General features: G+C 40.0%; 1 protein-coding gene across 3 annotated transcripts in view; it reads left to right on the top strand.

Annotated features, from left to right (window-relative positions):
• The window catches only part of DLGAP1 (DLG associated protein 1), an 876,465-nt gene that overhangs the window by 247,389 nt on the left and 616,504 nt on the right, over window positions 1-12,572 (top strand). The window lies entirely within an intron of this gene.

The following is a 12,572-nucleotide window of genomic DNA, read 5'->3' on the forward strand; positions in this document are numbered from 1 at the left end:
TTCTCGCTCTTCTAACTGTGCCCAGGCCACATTGGCAACCTTAGGTTAGTGGATGCCGCCTGTACTCTTTGAGAAGTGTACTACACTTCTCTAGTTCATGCGAGCTTCCATTTAGACCATCTAACCATTTAGTTGCAACAGACAGACTCAGGGGCGTCATTGATACACAGAGGTTTCTTTACTAAAACTGGAGTGTGAAAAATCGAGTGCAGCTCTGCATAGAAACATATCAGCTTCCAGGTTTTTTTTTTGCCAAAGATTAATTGAACAAGCTAAAGATAGGGGCTTATTGGCTACTAACAAAAATTCTCCTACACTCGGGTGGTATGTAACATAGGATAAGTTTTCTTATATGGTCTTTGTATGCACCACTTATGTTTTGCTGCCCCCTCAGGACCAATTGTATCCAAAATACACTGAAAGACAACAAAAGAAGGGCGCACCTACCTTGTACATTACCACTAAAGAGGTTTATTAAAATCTGAAGATATACATACTCACAAATGAGTGATGATAGTGCACATAAAACACAATGGAACCAGTCGTCTCCAAAATAACCAGGGAACCCCTGTACTGGATGACATGCTGGTGTCCGCAAATGTTTGGCTGGGTTGACGCGTTTCGAGGGAGAACCCTCTTCCTCTGAACCAAAGCGTGCTACTCATTGCTTATTGGCTACTATGCACATCTGCACCAAATTTTGCACTCTCCAATTTTAGTAAATCAACCCCACAGTGATTTAGCTAGCTAAATGTAATTTCATGAGGATGAACGTGTACTTTAGAGTCTATTGCCATAAGAGAGAATTTAGACAGATTGTACATCTGTTTGAACAACATTAAGCATTTAGAGCGCTCCATTATATTATTAGGATAAAATATTGCTTTCAGCAAAAGATCTCAGGTGACCATAACAAGGAAATAGTTAAAATAGACAAAATGACAAAAAGTTTTCTTTTTTTTTTCACTTATACTCACTAATCATGCTAATAGTCTTCACATTACTTCCACTGAAAAAATTTGAATTTATGCCGCAAAGACAACAATTGCTTTATATTTATTTAGGCTTGTCCAATTGATTTCAGATGACATTTGTAGGCTAGCATCAATCATTACAGTCATTTGCGTTTGCATGAATATGAAGATTCAGACAGAAATCCCACATATCTTGGTAACATCTGTTTCTGGCTTTTTCTTTTTTTTCACTGTAGTTATGAGAAAAATTACAAAAAACAAGGACACTAACATAAGTTCCCTCATGACAAAATGCAAAAGAAACACCAAATGTACATCATAAAGAAAATAGAACTTAGGCCTCATGCACATTGATGCTTAGCAGCTCCTGCCTGCTGAGGTGTCAAAAAATCCTCAGTGAATGCTAGCTTCCGGGTGCCACACGTGCCCCATGCGGCCTTCAATACAAGTGAATGGCTGTACGTAGCTGTTCTTGGGTAAAAGCCGATGGCTTCTGCATCGGCGTTTACCTGTGCATGCACGTACAACGCTTCTCCCCAAAAGCGAAAGTAGCTTCATGCATTTGTATTGGTGGCTGTACGCGGCACGCTTGGCTCCCTGGGCATCAGAAAGTACCAGGGATTTTACACCTCAGCACACAGGAGTTGTTAAGCACCTGTGTGCATGAAGGCTTAAGCTGGTTATAGATCAAGTTTGGCTGGTTCAGCAGGCTGAATTTCGATCCATCTACGGGCAAGTTGATTATACTGAAGTCAATCAATCAATCAACTTCAATACAACCAGTCTGTGGGGGGGGGTTTTCTTTCACATGATCTCTGCCACTGGCTATAGTCAGCGGCAGTAATCATTTTATTCTGACAGCAGAGAAACCTCCCACTGTCAGAATACAACAGCGTAGCGGGAGGGAATCAAGCAATTTTCTTTTCTTCAATCCATGGTGTCAATGTTAACTTAATGAGGTGTGTGCCTTGAAATAGCTATGGTATTACAAGTATGGGTATACCATCATCCTGAAGATAGCAATATTTGGAAAGCACGAGGCTACCCCTATTGTGCCCCTGGCAGGGAAAGGAATGGACTATCTCGGTACCCAGGAAGTGACACCTGTTATAAAATAATTTACATTTTATTCATACAAAATTGGTTAAAAAGAACATATATCCATATATATGAATAAAAACATTAGTTACAAAGATGCATATTTTTCTCTAATTGCTTTTTGCTGGTGATGGGGTGTCCTCTAGATGTTTCGCGGGGATGACTGCTTCTTCAGGAGAAGTTAATTACTATTATCTAGGGCAGGGGTCTCTAAACTATGGCCCTCTAGTTGTTCAGGAACTACAATTCCCATCATGCCTAGTCATGTCTGTGAATGTCAGAGTTTTACAATGCCTTATTGGATGTGTAGTTCCACAACAACTGGAGGGTCATAGTTTGGAGAGTAGCACGTATCTATAAATGATTCAAGATAAAGGATAGTTGTATTTCGCATATCTCATGGTGTTGTGTCTCCCTGTAGTATAGAAACTAACGATGTAGGAAAAATAGGAAAGGGGGGGGGGGGGATAGAACCCAATGGTAACAGCAGGTGTCGATGTTTACTTAATGACACCCCAAACACAGGTCGCAAATGCAGTAGTACAATGCTATCTGGTTCCTTTTGTTTTATAAGGCTTGGTTCACACTAGTGTGGTCCATGCATGCAGGTTGAAACTGGGGGAAGCGCATTGCTTCCCGCAACCAAATTGCACTGCTCTTACGAGATGTGTGGAGCTGCCATTTATTCTCAATGGCACCTCCACGTATCTCAGCCCGCAGCACGATTGTGTATGCGGACTCTGCAGGGAAACTGCATTGTCAAAAAGACTATGCAGCTTCCCTGCGGTCGTGTTTTTAAAAGGGCACATGCAACTTTTTTATGTGGTTCACATGGCACAGCAGCCCATTCAAATAAATAGGCTGCCATGCCTGAGTGAACAAGGGTCGCCCAGCCCGCACTAGTGTGAACCAAAACTAAAGTAGTGCATGCAATTTCAACCCTTTCAAATGAATGGACTTAAATTGCACTGCACCTAGATTGCATGTGAATCGCACAGGAACGCACAGCGTGTTCCAGTGTGATTCATGGTGTGAACCGGCCCTTAAGGTTTTAACTGAGCTTTCCACTGAGCAAAGGAGATAACTTAGATGTATAACAATTGGAGCGATAAAAATTTGAGAAAAGTAGAGCCTATTCCCTGATCACGCTTCATCATTTATTCACCAGGATAATGAAACAAGGAATCTTTTTGCTATGGGTAATGTTCCACATAGTTTCTGTGCACCAGTTTTATAAATTATCTTTAAAGAATGTGTTTTCTTTACAAGCAATAACTCTTTCAGACAACTATATATGCCAATGAACAAAATATGGACAGTACTCATTGATAACAGAAATTTCTTAAAGTGGACCCACCATCTAAGTTATTTTTCATGCTAAGTGTATGCATACGCAGTAATGTTTAAGTGTAATGCTTCTAGGCATATATATTACATCTCACAGTCATTTTCTGACAATGCCTTCATTTGTTTTTTTTTTCTTCTTCAAAAAGATGGTGCCATCTTTGTTCAGGCGTCATCCAGGGTCTACTTTCTGGACTAAGAAGCTAAGAGCTGACACAATCATGTAAACCATGTTACCTGGGCGATTCTTGAAAGTACAAATGTTTGACACAGACTAAAACTACAGCTTTTCTGAAAACTTTTACTGTGCCTGTAAATTGTGACAAGTCAGAAATTGAATCATGCAGATGCATAAAATTACTGAAAGGTCCATTTTAAATAGTCTACAGAGGCATTATGTATTGAATATTGTTTAAAGTAGAAGTCCACCCTAACACCAACATCTCTAAATCTACAGGTATCTATGATCTAAGATTAAACTCTCTAGTCCTGTAAAGAAGAAATCGCTATACATACCTTTTCTGAAGCTGCTCCTGTCTGGTCCCACGCTAAGCTGTAAACGGCAGCTCCTCTGTGGATGTGGGTGCAGAAGAGGCAGCCGACAACGGAAGCCCCATAGTAACGCTATGGTTGACGGCACTTCCTAGCCATTTCCCAGCCGTTGTCGGCTGTGTCCTCTGCAGAGCTTCCGCCACTGGAGACCAGACTGGAACGGCTTCAAAAAAGGTATTTCTTCTTTACATGGCTAGATAGGTTAGTCTTAGCTTGTGGATGCCTGAAGATTTAGAGATTTTAGTGTTAGGGTGGATTTCTACTTTATATTAAAGGGGAAACCCAGAGTTTTTTAGTGTTGCAAGGAATGGCAAAGAGAAGAACTGTTTGGGGGATTTCATTCCTGTCTTTGTACCTGTTGTGGAAATTTGCCCTCATTTCTCATCTCAAGTGACAGTTGTTGTCAGGACAGAAGGTAATAGGTAAGGAAAAGTTTGACAAGTGTTACCAGAAGAGGAGGCAAGGGAAATGTGTGCTTATGACAGCTGTCAAAGGTGTGATCTTATCTAATGTTGGAAAAATCTCACAAATCGGGAAATAGACTTAAAAAACAAAATTGATGCTAAACATTCCCCACTTTATAGAAAAAACTTTGGCTGAAGTTCGACTTTACAATTATTGAATAATAATAGCTAAATATTCAATATTTTTAATATCTATTATTTTATTACCTTGCCTTGCAGTTTTCAACATTTCTGTTCCATAGAGCTACATTAAACTGCTGGTCTCAGGAAAGCAAAGGGAAGATAAATCACATTTTAGTTCACTTTTTTATTATTCTATAATCTATTTTACAGCATACTTCTTCAATATATTAGGTTATCAAAGTTTTTGGCGTGTTCTTTTACACCCTGAATAGAGAGTGAGTTTCACAGAATCTGACATCTCACTGATCTTCACTGTAATGGTATTTCAGGAACTAAAAGGCCTTGCACATAGGATTGCTTGTGGCTTGTAAAGCGTTCTACGAAAAAAAAAATGTTCAAAACTATTCAGCTGAAGACAGGAACTGTCTTAGTAAATGTAGGTCAGAAGAAACACTGGAGCTCTATTTAAATGCTGGAATTATTTTTTCAAATCATAAACACAGTAAGAATAGCTGTGATTTGGAGAGGATTGCGGCTCACGTATGAGAGCTATTCATAGAACAATGATTGTCTCTCTGGCACAAATGGAGAGATATAGAAATACTTCAAGTGCACATGGTGAAAAGCATAGAATATCAGTTGAACATACAGTAAAATGCTCTACCTGTTTGATACATGCTGTTTATTGATCTAGAAGGTACAGTAAAGTATGAATGCATTCTTTCTTTCTCATTGGAACATGGCAATTGCATATTAAACATAAATATAGCAATCTTACTTAAATAGCTATGAATAAAGCACATTTCACATTGTAATGTTGTACTGCACATGTCATTGGGTTTCTGAAAGGGCTTTTAAAATTCTTAATAGCAGCTCCATGATTCTCCTATATGCAATATGCAAGTTATTTAAAGCTAAACCCATCTATTCTTTATAGCCAAGAAAGTTGCCATCTTAGCCTCTGTCTGATTTGCTGTTGATATATTGTTACACATGTAATCAGTTATAACACCAGTCATTTGATTGTTTGACAGATCAGTTAAGAACACAAGCAGCTTTGTCAGTTATCATTCATGGCATGCCTTGAATGTAACTGTTTTGGGAAACAGTTAAATCCATGGGTGTATTTCTAATGCCCCGTACACACGTTCCGATAATCGTACCGTAATAATCAAAGCATCAGATTTTCTTTGTACGATTCACTGTATTCAGGTGTATTTTTCATAGCTACGTATCGGAAGTGATGTCATATATACGTCTGACCCCTGCGTCGTGCAACGTCATTTTACTGTTTCCGATCATGCGTGGTATTTGTCGATCGATTTTTTGCTGAACTGTACTGATTAAACGATTATCGTCCGATAAGCTGTCGTATGACAGAAGTTTTCCTCTTTGTCCCTTCGGATTTTTTTGGACCAACTGTTGTGATCGGCTGTTGAAAGCTGTGTACTAACGATCAAATTATCGTGCGATCAGGTCGAAAGCAAGTTTTGTCGTACGATTATCGGAACGCGTGTACGGGGCATAAGTAATACTATTTATTACATTATTACGTTTTGAATCTAGCGTTTAAACTGCTGAATGTTTTCTGAAGGAAAGCTTGAGATGAATAGAAATTGTCTTCCATTTCCCACGTTACAGTCCCTATTAGAAGAGAGGGTGTGGACTAACTAAGATATCAAAAGGGGTTTTATTGAGTTGGCTTTGCATGTTACACTAATGTTACTCTAATGTTCATTCACCATATTACACCTGATGCTCTTGTTGTGTCTCATAGGTCACAGTTCTTTCCATGAATCTCTTTCCCTTATGCCATGGAAGGTGAAGTTATTGTAATAGTGTTGGGCTCATGCAAATAGTCTAACCAGCATCTTTTTTAGAAACCATTTCAAGGTAGCAATCCCAGGTCATAGAGTTGCCGCACAGCTATCAACTGACTTTGCAGATAGGAAATCAAAGGCGTACCACTTCAACTGGCAAAGGCAAAGTCAAAAAACAACCAGTCAGGTTAGGAGGCTTCAATGCAATGTTGTGGCAAAGGTACTGGTCTGGAAGAAGCAATAATGAATGGGCAGAAAGTTGAAGTCAAAGTAGGAGGCACACAGACTGAACTAAGAAGATAGAACCAGTCAGTAATAGAACAATATTTAAAGCAGAACTTTACCCATAACAACTTGATAAAAAAACAATGTTTTTTAGCAAGGAACATACATTCCACATTAATAATTGTACTTCCAAAATTAGTGTGTGCTGTAAGTTGCCTCCAGCATTGTTCCTGTTTCTTTTTACTAAAAGGCTGCCATTTTTCTGAAGCCCAGAGCCCCTGAACAGAAGGAAATAATAAAATGGAACTAAACACATCGATTCAACAGTTTAAAAAAAAAACGATTACATTCCTGGAATGCCAGGATCGCTACCTGTCACAATTGCTTGTGTCCTCAACCAAAATGTCAAATCATCAAATGACTGGTGTTATAACTGATCACATATGCAGCACTATGGCAGTTGCAAAAGCATTTCCTTGCCTGTAAAGAATAGGTTTAATTCCTCTTTAAGGCTGTCAGCAGATCGGCCTCTACAAGCTCAGCAGTGCCTAAAAATTGAGAGAAAATGAGCATTTGTGCAGCAGAGTCAGACAGTGTATTACTGGATTTTAAATAGTATAGACACTTACTGTATTTTTAATATTTTACATAGCTATACCTGCATAAGGGGCCAGCCTGAAGTTATCTAGCAGGACTTAATTTTCTGACTAAAGTTTCACTTTAAGTATGATAATCAGCACTGGAATAACATAAAGGGTCAGAGGAAATAGTTTCACACACCAGAACATGTACGTGATGCTTGGTGTTCATGTGGTGTTCACAAATACTGCAGTTTCTAACTTTTAACCACTTGCCGACCGCCGCACGACTATATACTGCGGCCGTCAGCCCCTCTTGGGCAAAGTGATGAAGTGATGTACCAATACGTCACTCGCCCATGAGCCTGCCCCCGCTCGTTCACTAACATCCCCGCGCGTGTGACCGGCGGCTCCGATGTCCGCCGGCCACTCGCGATCTCGCTCAGGAGAGGGAGAAAGGCAGACGGCTGATGTAAACACAGCCATCTGTCATTCTCCCTTAGATCATGACAGAGGCTATGCGATCCTGCTATGTAGGATCGTATGTCTCTGTTACGATCTAGCAAGCCACGCCCCTTGACAGTTAGAATCATGCCCCTAGGGACACACTTAACCCCTTGATCACTAATAAAGTTAACCCCTTCCCTATAGCACTGATTACTGTAGTAATGTCACTGGTACCCCCAAAAGTGTCAAAAATGTGAGTCAGGGGTCCGATCTGTCCGCCACAATGTCGCAGTCCCGCAAAAAAAATCGCAGATCGCCGCCATTACTAGTTAAAAAAAAACAATAAAGATGACATAAATCTTTCCTGTAGTTATTAAATGCAAAAACTTTTGCGCAAACCAATCAAAATACGCTTATTGCAATTTTTTTTTACCAAAAATATGTAGCAGAAAACAAATTGGCCTAAAATGTTAAAAAAATTTGATTTTTACTGGGTTTTTTTTGAGAAATTTAATATAAAAAATGTGCAAAATATTGTTATTTTTTCAAAATTGTCGCTATTTTTTTGTTCATAGCGCAAAAAGTAAAAATCGCACAGGTGATCAAATACCACCAAAAGAAAGCTATGTTTGTGGGAAAAAAAGGACGTCAATTTCATTTGGGTACAGCATCGCACGACCACGCAATTGTCCGTTACAGTCACGCAGTGCCGAATTACAAAATAGAGCCTGGTCTTTGAGCAGCCAAATCCTCTGGGGCTTAAGTGGTTAATATAAGGACAATTGCCTGTAAAGGTATTCGTCTATTGGGTGCAGGGTGCAGGGTGCAGGCACCAGCATTGCAAGTAAGGGAAACTCGCAGTAAAGCCTTCAGGCTTCACAGCCGGTTTCTTACTGCACATGCGCGTGTTGCGCTGCACTTTCTGAATGGTTCCACTGTCTTCTGGGGCACACAGATCCCAGAAGGCAGTGAGGGAAGGAGGAGAGGCCGGACATTACGTAAATCGCTGTGCAGCGATCTTACCAGAAAGTGGGACTGGGTACCTGTCAAAACCAGATACCCACTCCCCCCCCCCAAAAAGTGCCAAATGTGGTAGTGGAGGGGGGAGGGTGCGAACAAGCAGTGCTTCCCCTTTTGGGGAATACATAATTTATTGGTGAAATAACACTTACAATTGAGGAGATAAAATAGGCGTGTACACGATATTCAAAACAATCCGCCAATGCACCAATAAACTATGTATCAGTTTGGACCTACTGCACCATTCTAGTTTTTTTGTTCTGAGGTGTCCTGACGCCGGTGTTGAGGAGAGCTATTCTTTGGTTACCACATTGCCTTTGATACAACAGTTGGCATTCTATACATTTGATCTTCACTGGTTTTGACCTCTCTATAACTTGAGGGTCAATTCCATCTGGTAAGCAGATTTAGATTTACTCACGTGGTGATTGATGAATCATCTTTCCATCCCATTCACTGGTGCTGGAGGATCTTTTCTGCTCATCTCTTTGTGATAATCTCTATGATTACTATTCATTGGTGCTGCCACACAAAATATTGACACTTTGGGCCCAGTTTGGACATTTTGACTTAGGGGTGTACTCGCTTTTGTTTTTAGTGGTTTAGACATTAATGGCTGTCTGTTGAGTTATTTTGAGGGGACAGCAAATTGACACTGTTATACAAGCTGTACACTCACTACTTTACATTGTAGCAAAGTGTCATTCCTTCAGTGTTATCCCATGAAAAGATACAATAAAATATTTCCAAAAATGTAAGGGGTGTACTCACTTTTGTGAGATACTGTGTGTATATATATATATATACATATAAATATATATATTCATATAAAGCAGTGTCATTTTGTTTAAGTTCCAGAACTGTCACGTGTTCTTTATTTGAGGCAATAACAAACGTGTTTTTTACTATTAACAACATATACCAGCTAAACATAATATTTCAAAATGAAAGTATAAGTGTATGCAATCAACATAATGTAGCTTGTATTATTACCAGAACTAGTGGAATTACATTTTTGTATTGCTAAGGTCACAAGCCAACTCACCAGGATGTCAGGAGGTGTCATCAATATTACATGGGCTTGTTAGGAACGTAGAGCTCGTCAAATACCAGAATATCTGTTTATCTGTGGTTTTAAATGTCAAGATGCAAGTTCTGAAATGAAAATATTTTAAAGAATTTAGCAAAAAAATGGATTCATATGTTGCACAGCTGGGTGCATCCCCATCTGAAAACAACAACATATTTACAACTGAATCAAAATTTAGACCTTTAAAAATACATTATATCTGAAAATGTTTTCATAGTGATGCTGTGGCCAAACTGAAGCAAACACATCCAAGTGGCTGCAATTAACCTCAAAGGACAGAGTTTGAATTTTGAACTCACTGGGATGCAAAAGGTCCATGAAACAGAATAGGTAATATACTTACCTCTGCTCCATTCCAGCACTGTGACTTCCACCAGTCTCTTCAGCATTTGACACTTTTGAATGTTGGCTGCCTCTGTCCCCCACTGCATACTGTGGTTCTATCCTTTGACCCCTACATCACTGCAGAACCTAACACTGGTGTATGGGCCACAGGATAGAACCACAGAGCATGGCAGGAATCACAGAATCTGATTTTCCAAGAGGTACTGAATGCTGAAGAGACTGGCAGAGGCTGAATCACTGAAGTGGAGGAAAGGCAGGGGACATGGGCTGTCAGATAGTATAGTATAATATCTCTTCTTTTGCAGGGACATTTGGGTAGCTTTTTTAATATGACAAGATTGCTGTGATATTGTATGAGCTAATCAGGTGAAACAAGTATACAGCAAGGTAAGTCAGTTAAAAGATAAGTCAGTTCTCCTGATCTGAATACTATTGCCTGTTGACTACAACCCAGTAACAATAAATGTCAGAAGGAGGATAGCCTATGCATGCTAGGTATTTTGTCTATCATGAGGTTTTCTGTTATATTGAACTTTATGATAGAGTTACATTACATCATGCTACTTGGCAATTTCAAATCACTGTACTTTAAATGAGGTGATAAATGGTTAAAGCTGAATTATCAGGTATAGATGTCTTTGCATAGTTACATTGGTTCAGCTTGGACCAATTTAAGTATGCATGCGTCTTACCTGCGGGATCCCCATGGAAGCTGAAAACCACTGTAGTAGACACCACTACTACAGTTATGGCCACTAACTTCCAGATTCTGGACAAGGTGGAAATGCTGGTGGTGACCTTCATCCAATCAAAGAATGCTTTTCAGTCATTGAGAAAATGCTATGTGTTCTCTGAATGTCACCTGTGCTGAACAAGTGACCTCCTTTGTTCACTAAGCAGAAGAGCAGCCACTCAGCACAGGACCCAGAAGCTAGCAGCGATCACTGCAGTGGTGGTGCCTTCTATGTTGATTTCCAGTTTTTGCAGCCGTTTTTCAGGTATGACACATGTACCATATATGTACGTTGGTCCAGCTAGACCAATGTAAATATGCAACAATATGCATACCTGGAATTTACCTTTAAACCCCTCAGTAGACTGGAATTATATTCATCCAGTAACCAAGGTTAGGACAACACAAAGTATTTCAGGGGGCACCCACACTGGGTACAGCTGAACTGAACTGCACAAATTCAATTTTGTCCCTCCACACTCTCCCAGCTGATCTTTGAAATAAGTGCTCCTGGGCACACTTACATCATTCAGACCACAGTGATCCCTGCTTCTGTGCTCAGCAATCTATGAAAGATCTGTGCTCAGCAACAGTTTTCACTCTCTGAAGAGAACCGTTCTAGACCACAAGTGAACTGTACCCAGAAACATCTCTGCCAAGTGGTTCTGGGCACGGTACAATTAACCATTCCCAAGCACTGAACAGAGCATCAACACTACATAAATGAACCTGCTCAAGGGGTGAACAATGCCTGGGCATGGTTAACACTCTCAGTGTGAATGCACCCTTAAGCTCATGCTGCTGTGGGATTTAGCTACTTGCCAGCAATATTCTAATTTTTAGCCCATTGAAATCGATGCCCTGCTATAGAGATAATTGTCAACATGTGGTGAAATCTAGCAAGATATTAAAATTGCCTGTTTGCATACTTAAAGTATAACTAAAGGCAAAACTTTTTTTTTTTTTAGTTTTGGATAGAGTAGAGAGAGATTAGAACACCTGTTAGTTTTTATTGCTGTCTGTGTTACCCTTACCCTCCTTAGCGGTATTCCCGAGTGTGGCTCGGGGTGAAATTTCAGAGCCATTAGCAGTAACCCCGAGCCACACTCGGGGTACCGCTAGGGAGATCGCTGGATCCTGTAAGAGAGGGTACTCACCTTGTCCCCGGGATCCAGCGATGTATCCCGGCTGTGTGCGGCAGCCGGATCTTCCTCCTGATGCTCTGTGCCCCGGCTTCCGTCTCCTGCGACGTGACGCTCACAGCGGGGTGGAACCGGCGGCAAATTCGAATAGTAAAACACACCAAACACACTGATACATTACAAAATAAAATAAATTCACATTAGTTTGCCCCCCAGTGCCCTTTCCTGCAGTTTTACTGTACTTTTATATATATATATATATATATATATATATATAATATATATATGTATACATATTTGTTTTGTTTACCATTATCATTGAAAGTGAAAGTAAAAGAAAATCCCAAATTTTGAGTTGTCCCCAGAAAATCTTCCAATGGCGACACTAGTTCTGCTGACTTGCGGGCCCCAAGGAATTCCCTTAATTTGAAGGGATTTCTTCTCACTTCCTGTTTGGCTATGGGACAGGAAGTGAAGGGAACTTTCCGCAATAGGACACAGATGGCAAAAAAAAAAAATCTGACAGGGATTATAACCCGCTCTATCCAAAATGAAAAAAAAAATAAGTTTTGCCTGTAGTTCTACTTTACCTGTAAGTCTTTGAAGAGAACTGAAAC

Source organism: Pelophylax lessonae (genome assembly GCF_965119305.1).
Source record: "Pelophylax lessonae genome assembly, chromosome: 5".
Taxonomy (NCBI): domain Eukaryota; kingdom Metazoa; phylum Chordata; class Amphibia; order Anura; family Ranidae; genus Pelophylax; species Pelophylax lessonae.